This window comes from Lonchura striata, chromosome Z (assembly GCF_050655825.1).
Source record: "Lonchura striata isolate lonStrDom1 chromosome Z, ASM5065582v1, whole genome shotgun sequence".
NCBI lineage: Eukaryota > Metazoa > Chordata > Aves > Passeriformes > Estrildidae > Lonchura > Lonchura striata.
In genome coordinates this window covers 56,784,975-56,806,782 of record NC_140740.1, presented here as the reverse complement: position 1 = coordinate 56,806,782, position 21,808 = coordinate 56,784,975, and the positions used below count along the sequence as shown (strand labels likewise).

Below are 21,808 nucleotides of genomic sequence, written 5' to 3'. Positions count from 1 at the left end.
CAGTGAAACCACAAAAGAAACTGCACACCTGGGCAGAGGGTGATGTGTATTTTGGGACAGGCTGAGAGATGTGAAATCCTTGCCACAGGTTTCTTTTGTCACTGATGCAAATACTGTCATCTACCTTCCTGAATATTTTTTTCATTTCTCAAAAGTCCCTGTGAAAACTACAGCCATAAACTCAGTCCTATTTCCCATTTGCTGTCCTACTGATATTTACAGCCCAAGTTTAGGGTGTTCTACCTGCCCACCTATGGTGCTGGATGCACCATGAACTGTCTGAACATGGACCGTGTAGTCCACCCCTGTTGCCGCACTACTTGCTCTGATGGACTAAAATTGGCAAAGCAGGGTTTGTCATAGCAACTCTACCACAACCAAATCAGCTGGGAGAGGAGAGAAGTAGATCATGAGAAATTAAAACCAGGGGCAGATGGAACATATGATAAATTAAACAAAGAAGTATGGTAAGGGAGGTAAAAAATGTCATAGAATAAGTGAGAGCTGCACTGTAACAGCTCTGGGGAAATGAACAGGTGAGAAACTTGTTAGAGATAAAGAAACAGCTAGAAGAATTAATAGATATGCCTTGGGAGATGAAAAAAATTGTCAGATCTTCTAAGAGAAGAGCCTGGGAAGGTAGTAATGCCAACTCTGTTAAGGGAGTATGAGAAACAGACAGGCCAAGATAAGCAGAAAGAAGATGAATACCAGGAATAACCAAAAGACAATGCTAGGCTTGAGTAACAAGCCAAGTAAGCCAACAGAAGTACCAAGAGCCTGAGACATAACCTTCAGGAGACAATTAACTTGAAAGCCATCTCATGAGAGCCAGGAGCTGTGGTTTGGAGATCAAGACATAATATTCTTTCTTCAGGTCACAGTAAAACTGGTATTTTCTGGTACTGAAGGTCTTTGACTAGGTTTCTCATAGCAAATGCCAGTTTTATCTGGTTCTACATCATGTATGTTGCACATGCTAGAATTACAAACAGTAGTGGCTTTCTGTGTAGTTGGTGGAAACTATTCAAATGTGCTTAGAAGTATGAAATCATAGCCCTTAACCCAATGTGGTCTCTAAAATTATAAAAATCATACTAATTGTTAAATAAATGAATATAAAATACAAAGAATATTTGTGGAATTCATAATGATCTAGGGGTATGTGAGGTTCTGTTTACACCTTCTCACTCCTCCAGAGGTGCTGGTAGCAATCCTAGCACAAGTTTTCTATCAGGTGGTTTCTTTTCTTTGACATTGCACACTATGGCAGGGATCTGGAAAGAAGACAAAATATCCACAAGTCCCTCCTGCATTACTGTCCTTATCTGCCACCCTGCACTCAGTGACCCATCATAGGCAGAAAGATGTAAACTTGGAAAGAGAGGGAATCTGAAAGGCACAAACTCACTTCTGCTCAAGCAAGTATGCACAAGATTGATATCTCCCTGTACCACAGAGTCTTCATCTTGGGAATCACCATCTGACCTCTCTCAGAAGGACTGTATTTTTCAGACTTCCTTGTGATTTTTCTATTTCCTAAGAATAGACAATTTCCTAATTGACTCAGCAAAAGAAACTCCGCGGTTATTTTGTAGAATGGAAGCCATCAGGGTGCCCTGTCATTCTGAAGACAATTTAATGGCATGAACCATTCCTTCTGACCAAGAGGGCATATAAGTATGCACATGTGTAGCATTGCTCCTTTATACACTTGGGGTGTCATTCTGCACAACCTGTGAACCTTGCGAAGTTTTTCAGCCCAGTGCAAACTCTGAAGGTCCCCAATTTAGAAGGAGAAACTTTATCGTACTGATGGTTAGAGTACACAGAAATCAGAAATCCAATGAAGTTTCCCCCTTAGTGAGACAAAGCGTGGCTTATTCTGAACATGTTTGGTCCTTTACTTGGTCCTTGATGTCATAGAGCATCATTAGATGCTTTGATCTCAAGATGTCATCCTAGACAACACTGAGTGTGTATGCAAGGAAGCACAAGGGAGTTTCTTCCATTAAAACATAGGCTATGAAACAACAGGCTTTTCTAGGTTTGTGACTTTCCCAGGAGACATCTTGTACACTTCCTCTCCAAAGGTAGTGGGCAGGGCTTTACCACAGCTTTTGGTTTCATGACATCTATATCTATTAGGACTAGATTTACCAGAAAAATGCAAAATAATACTGGTTTATGTATTCATACTCTTAAACCTATTGTATATGGTTTATGAAAGCTGCAATCCCTTCCCAACTCCAAAACTTTCAGTCATTTCAAAGACAAATATTTAAAATGTATCGACATAATCTTTGCTATTAGCTGAATACCCTACACTTAAAATATATGCCATGAAAGCAACGCTTTCTTGTCCCTATGCCTACGTGGGTTTAGATAGAGGAACAGAAGAGTTTCACCACCTCTTCTCTGTTATTTGTAATTTTCTGTATTTTTCACTCACAGCAGTGAAATGAGGAACATTAGTATGTAAATTAATGAAGTGGCAATGTGAGTAATTTTACACCCTTATATTTTGAACATATTAGTACAAACTGGATATTAGCATCAGCTGATGAGTCAGCTCCTCTGAGTACAGGAAGACTCAAGAACATGTTCAATATAAAAATTTGTCATTCCTATTAAAATGCAAATATTTGCTCAGATACCTTTATGATCAATTTGCATTAAGATTGCATTAGATACACAATTATTCATATTGCTAGAATACCAGTGGAATAAGGTTTCTTTTTTTGTTTTTTTTCATTACCAGGGATGTATTATAATATCTTCCACTTACTTAAGACACCATTGTCATATATTGCTATTTGTCCTGACTTTCTAGAGAATTTCAGCACACCTGTGGACAGGTATAAATCTTCATGCTCTACATATCTGCATTATGGAGTGCAAGCTCTTTTGCTGTGGCAAAAATCAGTATGTCTTAAAGGATGAGATCATTATATATCAAGGCTAAGTAAATTGAATCAGGTACATTAAGAATGTTAACCAAACCACACACCAAAGAAATAATGATTACATATTATAGGGTAATTCCTTCTCAGAAAAATTATCACAAGATATCTCACAGCAGGATCACTGAGCTATAAGCAAAAGTGTCCATAAGTAAAGCATCAAACTCTCATTATCACTGACTTTGCTATCAAAGTTTGTCATACAAAAATATGCAGAATTTTAAATGGAGATCAAATGATATTCAAATTCTAGTAACCCAAAGCAATCATCTTAATATTGCTAGGTTTATATATCTTCTCAAGATTAGAAGGGAAATTTTAATGTACTTTTCATCTTTATATTTTTTTTAATTCCTTGCCAAATCATTTTCTTTCATCGTTCATACACACTGCATCATCATTACAGTCAGGTTGTGCAAGAGTGCAGAGCTAATTTTCTTCTTCAAAAAAACTATGGAGGAGTCATACAATGCATAGCTACTGTTGTGATATTTGTGTAACTGTGAAAAACAATTCCTGGTTTTCTGAGATTTGGTATACAGGATCCTAAAATATTAATTTGGAAACAGAGAAAAAAATTGTAAAAACTGCACTGAAGAATATGGAGAAGGTAGCAAACATAAATTGGCACTTGGTGCTATCAGGTGTGTGTGGTTGTGGGGTAGTTAGCAGCTCATTGTTTGCACTGCATGACTCGCTCATCATTTAAAGCAACTGGTCTCAGTCTAGTCTGAGGAGTTAGTTAATGGACATTTTACAGCTTCTTGATGTCTTTATTTTCTTCACAATTTATATCTCCCCTGCCATTGCACAGACAGGCTAAACTTCACCTGTGAGATGCTTAAGCTAAAGTGTTTTTACAGACATGGATTTGGGGTCTGCCTGTGACTGCCACAATAATCCTTTAAAGACAGGCCATGTCACAAGGACAGTTATTTAAACAAGCCTGGCTCAGTGGTTACCACCACTACATGCAGTCGGTCTGCAAGTGGACAGAGCTGCACAAGTAGCACCATTTTGCCACAAAGTACACAGATGCTCATTTAGGCGATGCCCACACAATGCACTTGAGCCTCAGCCTAATACCCTCGATGTTCTTGATGCAAAAGCAAATTGAAGGCAGTCAGACGTGCTTAACATGAAGTGCAGTCAGAAAGCAACAAAACTATGCAGAGGCAGACCTGCCTGCAGTGTTATCTCTCCCTCCAAATCCCTACCTCCATGAATGCTTTAGAAGTGCTGTTTGACTAATCACTCCTTTCCAGGAAGGTGGTGTCAAAAAGTTTTATCTGTTGGGTAGCTGTAAGTGTTTCACACATAAATGAATGCAGTATCAGATATGAGAAATGTTGAGAGAGTTGCAGAGGGGGATGGTTAATAAAACATGTAAACCTCTCACCTTCCATGTTCTCCCTCAAAGACAGTACCAGCAGGAATTGGGACGTTCTCATTACTGAAATCAGAATAAAGCCTGTCGGGAGACTGTTATTCATGCTGAACAGGTTTACCCAGCTTTATAAAGAGGAGTTGCAGTCTGCACTTCTCAATGCATACTTGGTGTAGAAGTCTCCTTACCTTTTGAACTTACAAAGTGACAGCACAGCTTACCCAGAAAAAAAAAAAAAAAGACAAACATGCAGCATATCAATAAACTCAGTTCTTAATTAGCTCTCCTTCTATCTCCACTTCTAATACTGACAGATCTTGAATGGGCTTTTTGTTATGACTATTGACTTTAGCCTTTTGAAATATTGCTGAGTGGTGACCCAGAGGGGTGGAGGTGGAATTAGATTCAGCGGCACTTATACCATCATCTGTTTGGTATGTTACTTCCTTTCACTCTGATGTTGGGAAGATCACACCCAGCCTTCACATTCCTCTTCAACAAGTTGTGTCAAGGAAAAGGGAGAAAGGAAGTTGCCCCACATACCACGGGATGTCAGAAAGGAAGGTCTTAATGAGGATGTCAGGATGTAATTTCTACAGAAATCAGCCCTTCCTTTTGTCAGTCCCAGGTCCAGCTGCTATAAACATTCCAACATCACCTTATGAAGTGAGGGCTCACAACATAGTACTGTATTCCATGGGGTTATTTAATGTTCTTGGATGATATATAAAAAGAATGCTGAATTCTTAAACTCAACCACAGTTATAAATCCATAAAACTGAAATGAAATAGTGGAGTTTGTTTTGGCTGGAATATTCAAAGTCAGGTGAGGTGATTAAAACAGACAACAAAAACATGTAAAGTATCTTCCTCACCATCATACAATAGCAACCTATTCCTAGCTATCTGAAATTAAGAACTCTGCTATATTCTTATCTGTACATTTTTATTCATAAATATTTTATATATATTAGAATATTGTTATCTGCACTTTTTCTATTTTTCAGCAATAGCCATAATAGCTAGTAAATAGTAAATAACCAGAATACAGAATGCTTTGAAATGCACTATCATGGAAATATATTTACAATGTTCCTACTTAAGAAATATAAAAATAATGTTTGATCATATTTTGTAGTGACTCGTGTAAAATATTGCATGTATTTCTGTGACTCATTAAAAGCCTCTTAAAACCAACTCATTCACCTTAGAGAGGAATGTGCTGAAAATCCTATATAGCATACCTATAAACCTTTGTGAGGGTATAGTAATTCAACATAAATAAAGCACTTATAATATTTCAGTCATAAGGGGAAAAAAATCTGCTAAACCAGAATCAAACAAAAATCTGTCTCAACATATCTTTTGTTGTTGTTGTTGTTGTTCATTAATAGCTGGATTAAAAATCATATTTTATGGTCCAATAGGGTCATTTTGATACTGAAAAGTAAATTATGTTAAGGAACAGTATGAAGTTCAACAAGGCCAAGTGCTGGGTCCCAACAACCCCAGGCAGTGCTACAGGCTGGGGTGGAGTGGCTGGAAACTTCCTGGCAGAAAAGAGTGCTGCTTGACAGCAGCTGAACATGAGCCAGGGTGTGCCCAGGTGGCCAGGAAGGCTAATGGTATCCTGGCCTGGATCAGCAATGGTGTGGCAGCAGGACCAGGGCAGGGATTGTCCCCCTGTGCTGGGCACTGGTGAGGCCACACCTCGAGTGCTGTGTCCAGCTCTGGCCCTCACTGCAGGAAAGACACTGAGGAGCTGGAGTGAGCCCAGAGAACAGCAATGGAGCTGGGGAAGGGTCTGGAGCACAAGTCCTGTGAGGAGCAGCTGAGAGACCTGGGAGTGTTTATCCTGGAGAAAAGGAGGCTCAGGGGAGACTTTATCATTCTCTACAATTGCCTGAAAGAAGCCTGTGGCCAGGTGGGAGTTCGCCTCTTTTCCTGGGTAGGAAGCGACAGGACAAGCAAAAATGGCCTCAAGCTGCATCAGTGGAAGTTCAGCTTGGGCATTAGGAAGAAATCCTCCACAGAAAGGGTGATCAGATATTGGAAAAGATTGTCCAGGGAAGTGGTAGAGTCACTATCCCTGGAGGTGTTCAAGAACTCAACTTGACATTTTGTGATGACAATCTGGTGTTCAAAGGTTGGACTTGATGATCTCAGTCTTTTTCAGCATTAAGGGTTCTGTCATTCTGTCCTTGGATAAATAAGGTGCTTAAACTTTTATGCAATGTTTGAACATTTCCTATAGTGTATGAGGTTGGTCTTTTTTCATTGCTCGATGTTCACGATACAAGAAGAAAATGAATAGTGATAGCCAGCTTGAGTTAGAATGTTAGAATGAATTCTACAGCTATAGCCAAAAAAGCTGTGCAATTATTAAATCAGAAATGTCCCTTTGCTTGCCTGCAGCCATTTCTCTGTCCCAATGACAGGACTGTGTCCTTGAATTTGGAAACCTGAATACACACTTCAACAGCATAACAAAATGCCCCATCAAGAAAGTGCCAGTTCAGACACCACATCACAACTATTCATGAATTTCAGAAACAAATACATGGTAAAATACATGTTTTAAAAATAATTTAATCACTGAGATATGTACCCATTATACTCCATCAGATCATCTTCTGTCAACCTGAAGATCATTTTATTTTACCACACCTTTGCAGTTGAGTGTGGGACAAACCATCAGGACAGCTCTTGTTGGTTTTCTTTTGATATGCTTCAATACCCAGGATTGGATACCTGTTGACCTAAAGAATGGCTTGTATTGTCCTATTTTTTAAAAAAAGGCTTTAAAATTGGAGGTAAATACCACTGTTCCCACATTAGAGCCAAATGACCCTCAGAATGAGGTAGACTGGCCTTACTCTAAATCAGTACCAGGTATCACACAGCCAGTGAAATCTTGGCCTTATTTAAACTGCATTGGGTTTGCATGGCCAGTTTTTGGTAGCAGGGGTGTTATAGGGGTTCATTCCATGAAAAGCTATGAGAAGCTTCCTCCATGTCAGAGAGAGCCGACGCCAGCCAACTCCAACATGGACCCACCACTGGCCAAGGCCAAGTTCATCAGACATGGTGGTAGCAGCTCTGCATTAACATATTGCAGAAGGAAAAGGAGCAATCATGGAGATGTAATTTCAGCCAGAGAAGAGCAGGCAGAGAGAACTCTACAGACACCAAGATCACTACAGAAGAAGAGACAGGAGGTGCTTGCTCCAAGCACCAGAGAAGAGGTTCCCCTGTAACCCATGGTGCAGACCATGGTGAGGCAGCTGTGCCCCTGCAATGCTCGGAGGTCACTGGGGATGCAGAGATCCACCTGCAGCCGAAGAAGGAGACCCACGGTGGAGCAAGTGGATGCTCAAAAAAAAGCTGTGATCTCATGAGAAGCCCATGCTGAAACAGGGCCCCAGCAAGGACCTGTAGACCTAGATAGGTCTACAGGTTTCCAGGTAGGACTCATAACTTCATGGGGACCCATGCTGGAACAAGCTGTTCTCGAGGGACTGCACCCCACAGGAAGGGATTCATGCTGGAGAAATAATGGAGAACTGTCTCCTATGGGAAGGACCCTATGCTGGAGTAGTGAAAAGACTCCTCTCCCTAAGCAGCAGCATAAGCAATCTGGAGGGAGGGGTGGGGGAAAGTGTGGTTCAGATTTGTTTTACTTCTACCGTACTGCATTGATTTTTATTTTGACTGTAATAAACTCAGTTATTCTCCCCAGGTCAAGGCTGTTTTGCCCATGATGGTAATTGCAGAGTGATGTCTCTGTCCTCAGCTCATGGGGCTTCCATTACACTTTCTTCTCTCCTCATGTGGAGGAAGGTGAGAGAGCAGTTTTGGTGTCTACCTGGCATCCAGTCAGTGTCAAACCACCGCAAACATGAAGTTATTGAATACAAGAAGGCCAACATTCCATCCAGTTTCTTCAGTGGTTGGTAGAGAAACTCACTCCCTCACCGAATCACAGAAAACTTAACAAGTTTTCTGGTTTTTTGTTTATCTGTATTTCCCTGAATGCTTTGAATCATACATGTAGTCACTTTCACAAAGAGTCTGATTTACTTATTATTTAAATTAGACCCTCCAAGATCAAAACTATTATACATTTCCAGTGACATCTTTTTCCTATGGAAATTTTGGCAACATTTCATCATTTCTTCCAAAACACTATGCAAATAACAAGGGACAGAAAGGAATATTGGACACAGAAATAAAATTCTGTTGTTCTAGCTCCCCCTGAAATATAATACTTATGCAAGGCAAATTTTAAACAACAGTGGAGATAATAATAAAATGGATAATAAGCTTTTGTGTTGGAAGGAAAACTGACATACTACTTAGTCACTGTAAACATACAAGTATTATGGATAGTAGTGCTCTGTTGCCTACAAAATATTTCTGACTACTGAATAAGGCTTTCTTAATATTGGGATTATATGATCTAAAGGAAGAACTATGAAAAATACATTCATCAAATATAAATACATAATTTGATAGCTCTGGATTTTGCTTGTGCCTGGTGAATATATATGTAGACTGCACTACAATCTTTCATGTAATGTGGATAATCAAATTGTTCTCCAGGTTTTCAGTGTGGGGAGTAGAGTTCATGTTTACTAATGTAAGAAACTCATGTTCAAATCCTTCCGCTCACACTCATTAAAACTTTTTTATGGCCTCAAACAGTTTCCAATCTTAATATTACTACGGGACAAAACAAACCTTTATCACAATGGTAGCAACTGAATATTGTCATTCTTCATTATTGTATCTCTTCACCTACCATACCTGAGAGATCATCGACTCAACATAGGATCTGTACCCAGGGCACATATAATTTACCAAATTTTTCTAATAAGGTGAAGACTGAACTTGATAATCCACCAAGATTTAAGACCTTTCTCATTTATAGTCCACAACTCTCAATTCAAAACTGAAGCATTTCAACACTGTAGTAACTGTTCTTTTTAGGAAGGAACAAAAAATTTTTAATTATCCTCTTTTCATTCCCACCAGGTTTTCCTCTTCTCCAAAGTCAAGAATGGCAATACAGCTTCCCCAATTCAGAAGCTTTCTCTGAATCATCCTCTCCAGCCATGCTAACAAGTTCAGCACAAAGTTTCCCAGCTGTGAGAGTCCTCTACTACAACTCCAAAAGTGGAAACAAATTACTTTTGCACCAATGAAACGACACAGACTCATGCACTGATCTCAGAAATATACTGCTTCCATCTGTAGTAGAGCATCCCCAGCCTGTGTTCAATTATTGATGCTATTTAACACAACCCAGTTGATTAACGTCCCTTATGTAACAGAGAAAGAAATACAACACAAAAAAGAGTTCAAATCTCATTTAAATTTGTATCCGGTTCTGCTTTCTCCTAAGAAAGATGTCTTTGCTAAATAGAAAAGTTGTTTTTTACACCAAATTAGCAGCGTTGTTAAATCCTACGTGCAAAATGTTGCAGGATGCTCCAGTGTACATACCCAAATCCCTAAGTACTGAGCCCAGAGTATACCTACCCAAGCTTCATAAGTGCTAAAACCACCCATGCCTCTTTCTCTCCTGGGATCTGTCCACTCAGTAATTTCTTTGTCAAAACAGAACCTAAATGGCACTTCTGCTGTCATGCAGGGCAGAGATACTGAACTTGCTCAACAGAGTAATACCCTATTCAAATGCAGTGGCACTGGCTGTTGAGAAAAGCAGGGCATGTGAAGTACTTCATTGATAGTAATGAGGGCACAGACTCCAAGTGCAATCTAAAAAGGTCAATAGGATGAAGAGATGAACATAAACTACCAATCAGTCAAATATTTGTTGTAACCTTCTTTGCAAATACTGGCAAGAGTCAGCTACAGCAGTAAGTTCAGTGCTCTCTCCCTGCCCTTATGCCCTTTCTTTCCAACATGCGCAGACAATATACTCACATTCCCTGAGGGAAAGGGATTTGTCTGAAACTATCACTGGTATGAGTAATGGTGCTATCAATTTTTACTCCAGAAAACTAGGCAGTACACTAAAGATCCAAGTTACCAGAACCCTGGATATTGCACTGGAGGGATTATGATTAATGAGCTTCATCCTTCCAAATTCCAGCAAAGAGGACAGGCTATAAAATAAAGCATGCAACAAGTAATTTCTCTTGAAAAGTCAGCTCATAAGTGATTCAGTTGGTTTACCTTAGCATAACTCTCAAAGGGACATTGCTCTGCATCTCATCACAAACCTTACTCTACAATGCAAGAGAACTAGGTTCAACATTTGAGCACAGTCTATAGAAAGTCCTATCGGTGATTGCATAGAAACTGTACTGAAGTAATGGCAGAAAGTATTGTGAAGACTCATCTACAAACTGGTACTAAGGCACATCAGATAGCAAAGACTTGAGGTCCTGCTTGAGGACCTTCTTGAGAGGTCCTTCTTCTCTTCAGTTATCTCCTGTGTGGTTTTTATGTCTTTATGTCTTAAAGACACAGGTCATAATTTGAAAATACTTCAAAATGCGAAATTGAATAATGCTTGCAAAGTAATAAAGTATCAGTGAGCAATGATATAAAGAACAAACATTCATCTTCTGATATTACCATCACTTAAAGCTAGTTCTGTCACTTAAAAAAATGTCAAAATGTAAAAAAATATAGAACGATATCTGCCTATCTGTTTTCTATCCCTCACAAATCTTGTTTTCTCAACAGCTTGAGGACTCTTGAGACGAATAGGATATGGCAAATTGATCTTCTCATAAGCAGAGGGAAGACACAGAAAAATCTAAACCCAAAGATTGAAAGAGCTTTAGTAATGCAGAATGTCATTTACTAGCATATATATCTCTTCCCAGAAGCACTTGACATGAATACCAAAAGCTGACAGCAAAACCTGGCCTCTGGGAAGAGTGATAGCTTCATGTTTTAGGGACATCTTAGGGGATGATCCTGTGGATAAGCCCAGTGTTTGGATTGTGCCTGTAAGCGGAAACTCAGAGCCCTGTAGGGCTTCCAGCATGTTTTCTTTTGTCAGGCTAACAAATAACCTTGAAGTTATTTCCCTAAGAAAAATACATGGCAGTTATACAGCCAGCTATGCTTTGAAAGAATTTGGATTTTGTGAGTTTTCTCTGTATTTTCCTATGAGAGGCCATGTAATGGCCAAAAACAAATCCTTCTGTTTAAACAGGTAAAGATTCCACATTACAGACTTAATCAGATGGTTTTGGTCTTTCTGTGAGGGCTCTTTTCTATTTTCAGTCTCAGACACAACATAATAATGTCAATCAGCTGCAGAGCTTTGGGCCCAAGAGACAGGATTAGGTTCTTGCTTTGGCTTTTTCTCTTTAGGAGGAAAGAGATTTGGAATTAAGAAATCAGTCTTTACATAAAGCACTTACTGTGAAAACATGGACCCAGGTCTCATTGGTATGGTTCTTAGAGTAGAAAGGTCCATCTCTTCTGGGTGCATTCTCCCTACATGAAAGATGACAACATCTTACTGAACACTGTTAAATGCAAAATGAGTTGTGTTCAAGAGGAAAGACTGTTACTGTGGAAAAACACATTTAATTTAGAATTATATCACACAGACCAGGGTCTGACTTAAGTAAGACATATGGTTGTCATACTGGAATTTTAGGTGTCTTAGGGACCTCTTCAGATGTCTGAGGATATATTTTCAGGTAAAACTGTAGTTTGCTCCTTGCTTCAGAGGGGAGTCTCTGTTAACCTACTACAGCATGGTTTTCAGAGGTTTTTGGCCATAAAATGTGTTCTGGGTACACTGACTTCTGCACAGTCCAAATTACAGACATCAGCTTCTCACAGAAGCAATAAAGAAAGAGCATTCTTGGGCCCATTCTTTCAGGATGAAAAAGGTCATGACTCTTAATTAGAGTTAATTGCTCTTTTGCAAGAACATCCTCAATCATTAGACAAAAACACCCAGTATAAAAATTTTACTGTAAAATACCAATACCTATGACACTCTGGGAAATTAAATAGGATTGAAGATTCTAAATATCATAGCGGTTAAGCAAAGGTGTCTTATATTCCATGTAAAATCTCTACTCTAGAGATATTTGAGTTAATTTATCTATTCATCTGCACTCAGGGAGGAGACCTTGTGAAGTTTTTGGCATAAACATTATCCTCTATTTGTTCCATTAGATGAGATTACATTATTTGTAAAACAATTTCAAAGGAAAAAAAATCTTCATAGAAGAAAAGCTGATTTATTGATAGGCTTAGGAAGTTTGTTAACAAACCAGTGTTTGAGGTTTAAATATCACTTATAGCGCTAACTTCAAAAGAAACATTTACTGCATGAAAATATTCATTCATTTCCTCCCATCCCCAAAGCATTTTCCTGAAACACTGAAAACACTGTAATCTTTGCCAGGCAGCAAAACACATACTAAACTGAAAATTCAAAACTACTAAACTGAAATATTCTAAATGAAACTGAAAGGCCAAAACAGGAAGACAACATATGAAGCTGACTTTCTCCACTGTTACTTCTGTGGACAGGTTTGGTCAGGCCTCAGAAATCCATCATATGCTTACCTCTCTTGGGAGGACTCATTGAATTACTGAAGCAACAACTCCTTGTTGAGCAGTGTGGATCAGGGTTAATTTAGGCCATGTCTGGTCAGTACCATGCTCCACAAGCCTCTGCATAAGTTACTCTCCACATTTCTCACACACAGCAGCTATCACCCAACTAGGCCACCTCTAGTAAAAACAGAATAATGAGCCAACCAGAAAAGAAAATTCTTAAGTATTAACTAAGTCAATGCAAACAGTTTTGTAACTGATAGAGCATATTGGCATAAAAATTATAAAAACAGACCAAGCCAGCTGACAAGTAATCAAATAAGCAGTGTAGAGAGCAAGGCAGTACTTTAATTTTTTGACTCCTAAATATTCCTTGAAGAAGAAATGTGGCTAATCATGAGTAAACAAGAGAACTTGAAATTTTTTCTAAGAATCTTTGAGACCTAAGAACATACCTGCCGGAAAAGGTAACTGAAGATCACAAAATAAGACACCAATACAAATAGGCTAACTCCCAGTTCACACAATTTTCACCTTTCAGGATGACACACCTGCAAAACAAACAGTACCACATACAAACGTAACTGAGGAAAATAAGATAAAGTATAGAGGAAGTCTATGACTTTTGTCTCTCACCTCCATTACAGAAATGCTAATTCTTAAGAGCATCCACAAGATTTTCATTCCAGGATGGGAAAGTAGGTTCGTACAATGTTAATGCAGCTTAGTCAAAGCTGAGCAGCACAGTAAACATTGCTTCTTATCAATCTATGCAACACATAGGTGACTGAAAAACACAGCATCAGTCTTGTAGGAGGGAGAGATGGAGACAGCCACACTCAGTCAAAAGAAAGACCATGTTGGCAACAGGAACACTTGATTTTTAAATTTTCCTTCCTCTTGTTCCAGTAAAACTATATCAATGCAGAATCATATGAGGACAAAAACTAGGCCCTTCCAGGCTGGAATGAGATTTCCTGCTTGACTGAATTGAAGAAATGTTGAACCTTAATTTTAACACTGCAATACACCTTTACTGCCTCTCCCTTATCTTCCTTCCTCCATTACTCTCTGTGATTACACAGAGCTGTAAATTCTCCATGGAAAATCAAGACCACCAATACACCCTTGATGCTGTAAGCACTAACAGCTTGGAAGCCATATGACTTGAAATTTTCTGGGAGAAAAAGACACTGCTAGAGGAAAATAAATATAAGCCACTGGCAGACAGAATAAAGAATTTAAAATCATCTTTTCATACTCCAGGTGTAGAAAACTTAATTCTGTTATTCCTCTCCTTTCCACCTCACCTAAAAACAAAAAACAACAACAACAACAACAAAAATAAAAATAAATAAAAGGCCTGTCTCATATTTACATAGCCTCTGAAGCCTGTTTTGTCACTTTCCCTCAGGTATGGTAACAGATGCAGTTTTATTCCCTCTTTACATTAAGACTCCATTACATTTTCTTGCTAGGCCTGTCAGTGGCTATGACTGCTGCCCTCTTGCACCCCAACTTCATTTCCTTGAGAGAATCAGATAATGAATTGTTTAATTCCTGTGAAGATGTAAGGGGAACGGTTTGATGGACACAAAACAAGAAGAATGCCTTCACTGTAAACATTATCAGGGCAAGCATGCATGTGGATCAGGCAAGACAATGAAGTGGCTACCAGAGTCCAGGTGTTTCAGCACAGACACCTGTTCCAATAGGTGTCCTTGACTGGGGCAGCATTGACAAAGAGCACAGAGCCTGGAACAGGCAGCCAACAGGCTTTGTCAAGATTTGCCTTCCTCATGGGTGTTCATTGTTCATACCCAAAGTTCAATCATACTTAGAAACTATGTATGGTTTGAAAGATTTGTTTGCAGTAATAAGGTTTAAAAGAGAGTAGCAGAAAGTGAGGCCTTGGACAAGACACAGCAAGAATAGCAAAACCTTGAACAACCTGGTGTTGAAGTTAATGACTTCCAAGAGCCTTAAGTCACTTTATTTATCTCATGTATATGACATGAGTTTGCTATAAAATGTGACAAGTTTCAAAGCTCATCCTTAACAGGTTATGATCTTGGGCTGGAGTTTCAATTCCTTGCACAATAAGTTTTACATTACCTGGGCGACTTCAATGGCTTCTCTGTCATAGGTCCTGTACTGAAAAGTGAGGAGTAGAAGTACAAATTCACAGGCAAGCTACTTGCTTGCCATATTCTAACATTTTTTGGCTTTTCTTAGCAACTTAAGCACTAAGAACCTCAGCTCACAGTTTTTAAAAATTCACTTATTTTTACAGCTTACATAAAATGTTATGATTCCACATTTAACTGTTGGGAGAAGGAAGACATGCTAGCTCAGATCTTTCATTGAGGCCAGTTTCTTTCAAAGCCTCTGGCAACAGTCATTGCCACTGAGAGTCTGGGCTGGAGCTGAATGAAATCCAAATAGCAAGCCCGAGAAGAAATTTGGGGGGGGGGGGGGGGGCAGTGGGTGGGTGTTAAGCAAAATTGACTGTTTTCAACAGAGTTCTTGTTGAAAACACTAATATTTCAAACCCCAAAGAGCAAACACAAACAAGGCAGAAAATTTCAGGTTTAAGAGAAGCTACAAAGCAGACATCTCATCAGTGTTATGTAAATTGACCTTTACAGTGGTAAAACTGTTGGTGTTCTCCCTCATTAAAATCCTTTCATTTTCCAATATCTTTTTTATCTTTTTACAGCTTCTTCTGACATAAAATAAGCAATTCTCCCTCTGAACAGGCAGAATCTCTATTACCATTGATACAAGGGATTTTAGCTCCCACATCTCTTTCCTTCACTTGTCATCTTTTTCATAAGCAGACCCACAGCTAGCAGAGAAAAGACCTCAGACAAGAAAAGCACTGGTGGGCTATTTGAGATTTGCAACACGACAGCTGTGCTGAAAGTGTAATTCCAAAACTGTGCCTTTGCATTATCCCATAAACACGATTCTGGGGAGATTAGTAAAAAGGTATTTCAGCATTCTGTCACCCACACAATGCAACTGCAGAGAAGTTTCAGTTCAGATAAATACCCACATTTTATGGAAACAGCAAGGACAATTTCCATGAATTTAACAAAAAAGCACCAGCTCATGGAAAAAGTAAGGAAACTGGCACTGGGAATATTCTGCAAACAATTAACACATTAAGCCCTTTGGCTCTATTTTCACTTGTTATTCTTAGCAACTGGTATTACCAGGAGTGCTGATACATTTAGGATCATAGGAGGAGTGAACACGTTTCTCTAGCACATAGAAACTGGAAGGAAATTATGCACATACTGAACAGGTCAGCTAGGAAAACTGCCTAGCTGAAAGTTATGCAATCTGTACCACTCTGTCTTCATTAAAATCTCTTCTGCAAAAATACCTTTCTCAGTGATGTCCACCAATATTGTCACACACATAAGTCACAATGATGCTGTTATGATCTTAGTAAATAATTGTAATCATTCCCTTAAAAAGAGAGCTGTGCCCTGAATTTTTCAGTGTATCATGTGTTGGATACTGTTTTGTTTAGCTAATAAACCTTTATATTCTCAGTATTTAACATATGCCTTGGAACGGAAAAATGGTCTGAAGGATTTTGATTCTCCGCTTCTATGCATAAGTGAAGTCATTTATCATCTGTTATGGTAAAAAATACAATTTTTCTTTTTTTTATATCTGAATGGAATGTAAGTACAAGAGTTAAATGGTGGTAATTAAATATGACTTCTAAAAACCTGTTTAACTAAAACAATGTAAATATTTCCCACTAGAAGGAAAAACATCTTGAAATACCTCTTCAGTCAGGCTGTTATACTTTCTTTGTTGCTTTTAATGCTGAAATATAGTAACATTTATCAGCACACAATCTCTCAGCATGACAGATAGCTCAGAAGCTCTCTTATGAGCTGGTCTTAAAAAGAAACCAATACTTCTCTTTCACTGGATTTAACAATTCATTAACCATGCAGGCTGAGAACCAAATAAGTGCATTAATATTGACAGAAATTCTTTTCCCCATTCCAGGACATGGTAATGTTTTACAGAAAAGGACATGTCCACCCTACACTCTCATCAACAGGTATAAATATAAGTAAATTAAAAACCATACTTCCAAAATTTAACCACAAAGATAATGAAGAGTTGTAAAAGTTACTTGTAAACAAGCACATAAAAATGCTAAGAGTCATCATGCTATACTGCAGCTCCTCCTGTTTGGTCGGCCAATTGTGCATACATCAACTTCTAACTATACGCAGTCTAACCCAGCTACGGAAAACAACATTTTCACATGCAGGATGACTACAAAAACACTTTTAGGAGCAGCAGAAGTGTGTCTCCTTTATGCTATGTGAACTAAGACATAGATCATAAGACATTTTTCTTTAAAAACACCATATGCTTTCCCTGTCTGCATTTGAATTGCCAGATAGAGGAAAAGTTGCATTCATATGGCTTCTCTGCCTTGCTCAGAAAGTAGCTGGTATTAAGACCAGGCTGAATGCAGGTAAACTATGATGGGTCTGTTCAAGCCCAGACTTCACAGTCTTCATGTGAATCTATATCTGAAGAAATAATCTGTTCCAAAGAGGTAACAAGTGATGTTTAAATAATACTGTTACTACTGCACAGATGCTCTCAGCAGACCAGCAAAAAGGCCAGTTTACAATCTTTGTGATATAATTGTTCAATATAATCATTGATTTGAAAAAGGCTCATCCAGCCTAAAATTGCTTGTGGAAATCTGCTGAAGAATATCAGAGAACACCACTGTAACCTGAAGAAAGCAAAGAATGATATTCTAGTGAATGGAAAATATTATATGTGGGTGAACACCTTACATATAACCTTACGTAACCTTATATAACCTTATAGACATGCATAGTTATAAACTAGGCTAGCCAAGACCATGTAGGAAATCTGATACACAAAACCCATCAGAGCTCAATGTTCATACCAATCCATCTCACTGTATATTTAGAACAGAAAAAGCTACAGAAAAGTCCAGTATGGTAATGGGTTTTGGAAGACTTTCTCTAAACAGAGGGACTAAATTAATTCCTTTTTTTTAATTTGACCTTTTTTAGTCTGTCATTCTGACTAAAACAAGTTAGTTTCAGGTTTCTTCAAGAGGACTACTTGGCAAGATAGGAAAAGAAGAAGGATGATAGGAAGATAGGAAAATTAAATCAAATACCATAAAAACAAATAGATAAAAAAAGCAAAATATGAAGAGACTATGGTAGGACACTACAAAATTATAAATGCCACAAGAAAGGTTTGTAGAGATGGATTTCCCATGACTTCTCACAAGTCATAAATAAAGAGGCACCAAAAGAAATTGTCCAGTTTAAACAAAAGGAAATGCTTTTTCCACATAGCTTCTTAATTAGAGTGTGGAATTCATTACCACAGGAAGTTGTGGAGGCCACAGCATAAAAGAAATTGAAAAAAAGGGGGGAATTTGTGGAGGATAAACCCATTGGTGGCTATTAGACACAATGGTCCGGATGCAAATTTTAGCACAGGAAATTCTTAAACCATCAGTTACTGGAGGTGAGGATAATCGCTTCCTACATCCCCTGTTTCTCATCCTTCTCTTTAAGCTCTTTTTGCAGGCCACTGCTGGCAATAGGACACTGGATTGGCTAGACCTTCAATTGATTTTTATAGAAGTTGTTATGGTCTTAAGTCAAATAGCATTTACCACAGTGTCAGAAAACATGGTGAGTCACCACCACCAAGTAACATAAACATAAAATTCTGCAATTTGTATAGTTGGCCAAAGCAAGAGATGCAATTTTCCGAGGATGGCATAAGAAAATTCATAGTAACTACAAATTACATGCTTGTGAGAGACATGCTACATCAGGGAAGCCCTGAGTTTTGAATGACAGCAATCTCCTTTTGCAGTGCATAGCACCCAGATGGAGACCTGTACCTGGGTTGAACTCAACAATTAAGAAATATACCTTCCCAAGCTTACCCAAAAACTTTTCAAGGAGGAGCACTGGGAGTGTTAAATAATCCCTAGTTTTAATTATATGAGTCTGAATTATGCCTAGTCTTTATCAAATAAGAAAAATACCATTCTACATACCAGAAACATTGCCAAGCAAATATATCCAAGAATTCAAACTGAGGTACACACCAGAAAATGCTGTTCTGTCCTTGTGCTGCCACTTAAAAGCATGAAAAGATGAGCATTCTGGTGACATCTTCATCAAAATATTTACAGCAACATTTCTGTCACATGCTATCTTACCCTGCTAGAAGATGGAGGTCCAAGTCCCCAAAATGGGGAAGTGCAGTTGGGGGTGAGGCAGGTGTTCAAATTCATTATTGCAAAAAAAAAAAAAAACAAAAAAAAAACATGTCTTATGACTTGGGAGGGTTAACCCCAGAAAAGTAATGTTGCTCAACAAAACAAACCACAGACATTCCTGACTACTGTGAGCAATGGGACATGCTGCAGTCTGCTGAAAATTTGTAAAAGGAAAATTGTTGCTAGCAAGAGTTAGACTTCATACAAAACAAAACTTCTAATTTTGTTCATAAATATTTAGTCAGGATGGGCTTAATAGTCCAGGGAGCAGAATGCTTCTGGGGTAGTACAGCAACATTATGTGACACGTAGTGCTGCCCAGAGGGACAAAGAAAAGTCCAGGACAGAAAATCTCAGGTAGTTACATTGAGCACCTGTCTCCTAACAAGTAAGGAAAATTTTTGTGTTAATTGGAACTCAATAGCAGAGACTGATAGCTGTATGAGGTTGCCAGGAATACAAAACTTTGGAAACCAGGTGCAGTACTTGCCCACACCTAATTAGCTACATATTTCAGGGATGTTAACACCCAGCCACCATATCTGTATGGGGAAAAGTTCTTCATCAATCATTCTTAAAGCTTCTCATGTGAAACAACATAGTAAACTTCAGACTTCAATACATTGCATTCAAAATCATTGTGCTGTTTTTTTATGATCCTTCATACACCTAAATTTCCTAATTTAAAGCAACAGTCCTCATTATTATTTTCATCTATAAAATTGTAATTTAAAATTCTTTTCTATGAAGGCGCTTGGTAACATCTAAGTATCATTTCCTTTAAACTAAAAATCTCGTGATTGTGTATTTAATCACTACATTCATCTACTATTAGAAGTGCACTTAAGAAAAAAAAAAAAAGCATAAGCCTAAGTGATCAAAAGAAAGTTAATTGCTGAGACTGACTTACGATAAGAACTAGCACAGTCAGCACTTTGAAAGAACGGCTCAGAAGAACTAGCACCAACAGAGAGGCTTTCTGTAGTCCTCTGATATTTACATTAGAAGGCTTTTGTGCCAAGCCCAGGAAATTTTCTGACTGAAGGCAGCAAGTCTCGTGCAGAGGGTGAGGAAGGAGGGGCGGGCAAGGGGCTGCGGGCAGTGGGAGCTGCAGGGTGAGAGTTCCTCTCCCCCAGCTCAAAGCGTAGGAGGAACAATGCTGAGAAAGGCAGGCGGCTACGCCCAGGTCAGCGCCCAGGACAGTCCCCCACCGGCAATAGCCCCCACCACGTCCTCGATTTTCAGTAACATTTACACGTTAGCAGTTGTGAACTGTGGAGCTTGATTTCCTTGTGTGACTTGGTGACTTCAAGAGGAAACACATTAGAAGATGAAATTTGCTTACAGTGATAAAGGGGACAGTTTTTATGCATTACTTGTAGGCATTCCTTGGCTGACATCCACATAACCTCTATAGCTTTTCTTTCCCAAGGAGACCTGCAGTTATTGCAGCACGTTCCAGGTGTCTGAGCTAGGCATGTGGTCAGCCCACAGCAAGCACTGAGGTCACCAGGTGCCACCCAGCCCAAACACTTTTGTCACTGCTCTCTCATCACTCGCGGGCAGAGCTCTCTGTCTGGCTGCCCTCCTCCTCTGTTAATACCCCTGTAGACTGGTTTCACACACAGGGGACAAAACTAGGTTTATCAACAGATTGCATTTCTTATAGAGTGCTGCTGTACCAATTAAGTAATCATACTCGCCTCAGACACATTTGCGATTTGGGACATCCAAGCATTGCTTATGTGTAGCAACTGCACCACACAGCAAGCAGGTGAGGCTGGGGAAATAGTATGGCACACCCGGCAGCATTTGCAATGGCAGCCACAGCTCACAGTGACGGGCAGGTTTCCCTCAGAACGCCAGCCCCACGCCCAGGCACGGCGGCTGTGCGCTGAACCTCCATCCTGCAGCGCTAGCCTTGCCTTACGAGCCATGGGGCCGTGCGGTGCCCCTCGGACCGGGCTTCCCCGGGCAGCCACTGCCTCCCACGGCACCCCTGTGCTCGCAGCGGGGCTGGCGCCCGGCCGCAGCCCGGCCCGGCCGCTCGGGCACAGGTTGCGGTCGGGCCTGGCCGCCCTTCATGGGAGAGGGAAAGGCCGCAGCTCCTGCAGGCCAGCCGCCCTGTCCGCGGCGGGGGACCATCGCCCTTGGCCGCCCTGGGCACACGGCTGGGGCAGCTCCGCGGGCAGCGCGGCCCGAGGCGCTGCTGTCCGCAGCGGGGCGGTGGGGGATGCTCCTGCAGAGAGGGGGCAACGCCATGGATGCCTCTGGGAACTGCACCAGCCTCCTGAAGGGAGCAGCCAAAGAAGGGCTTGTGCTCTGTTAAGCGAGGAGGCGGCAAAGGCAGTGGGCATCTGACAGCACCACAGTCCACAGGCAGCTTCGATGAGACACCTTAACCAAGGCTCTAGGTACACCTAACCTGTGTCAAAATTCATGGAGCAGCTCACTACCAAAGGAGGCAAAAATTGTGCCGATTCCCTCTCTCACACATGCTCACACTGGCCAGCAAGCTTTGTGCTTCTCTTCATAAATGAAAGTGCATAAATCTTCACC

The 21,808-nt window shown here is 39.8% G+C and overlaps 1 long non-coding RNA gene across 1 annotated transcript in view; it reads right to left on the bottom strand.

Moving 5' to 3' along the window:
• The window catches only part of LOC146763849 (uncharacterized), a 38,951-nt gene extending 17,765 nt beyond the window's left edge, over nucleotides 1–21,186 (bottom strand). The window contains exons 1-2 of the long non-coding RNA XR_014951066.1: nucleotides 12,925–21,186; nucleotides 11,757–11,832 (exon numbers count right to left, since the gene is read on the bottom strand). This is a non-coding gene — a long non-coding RNA (uncharacterized LOC146763849). The remainder of the gene's footprint in view (nucleotides 1–11,756; nucleotides 11,833–12,924) is intronic.
• Nucleotides 21,187–21,808: the final 622 nt, after the last annotated feature.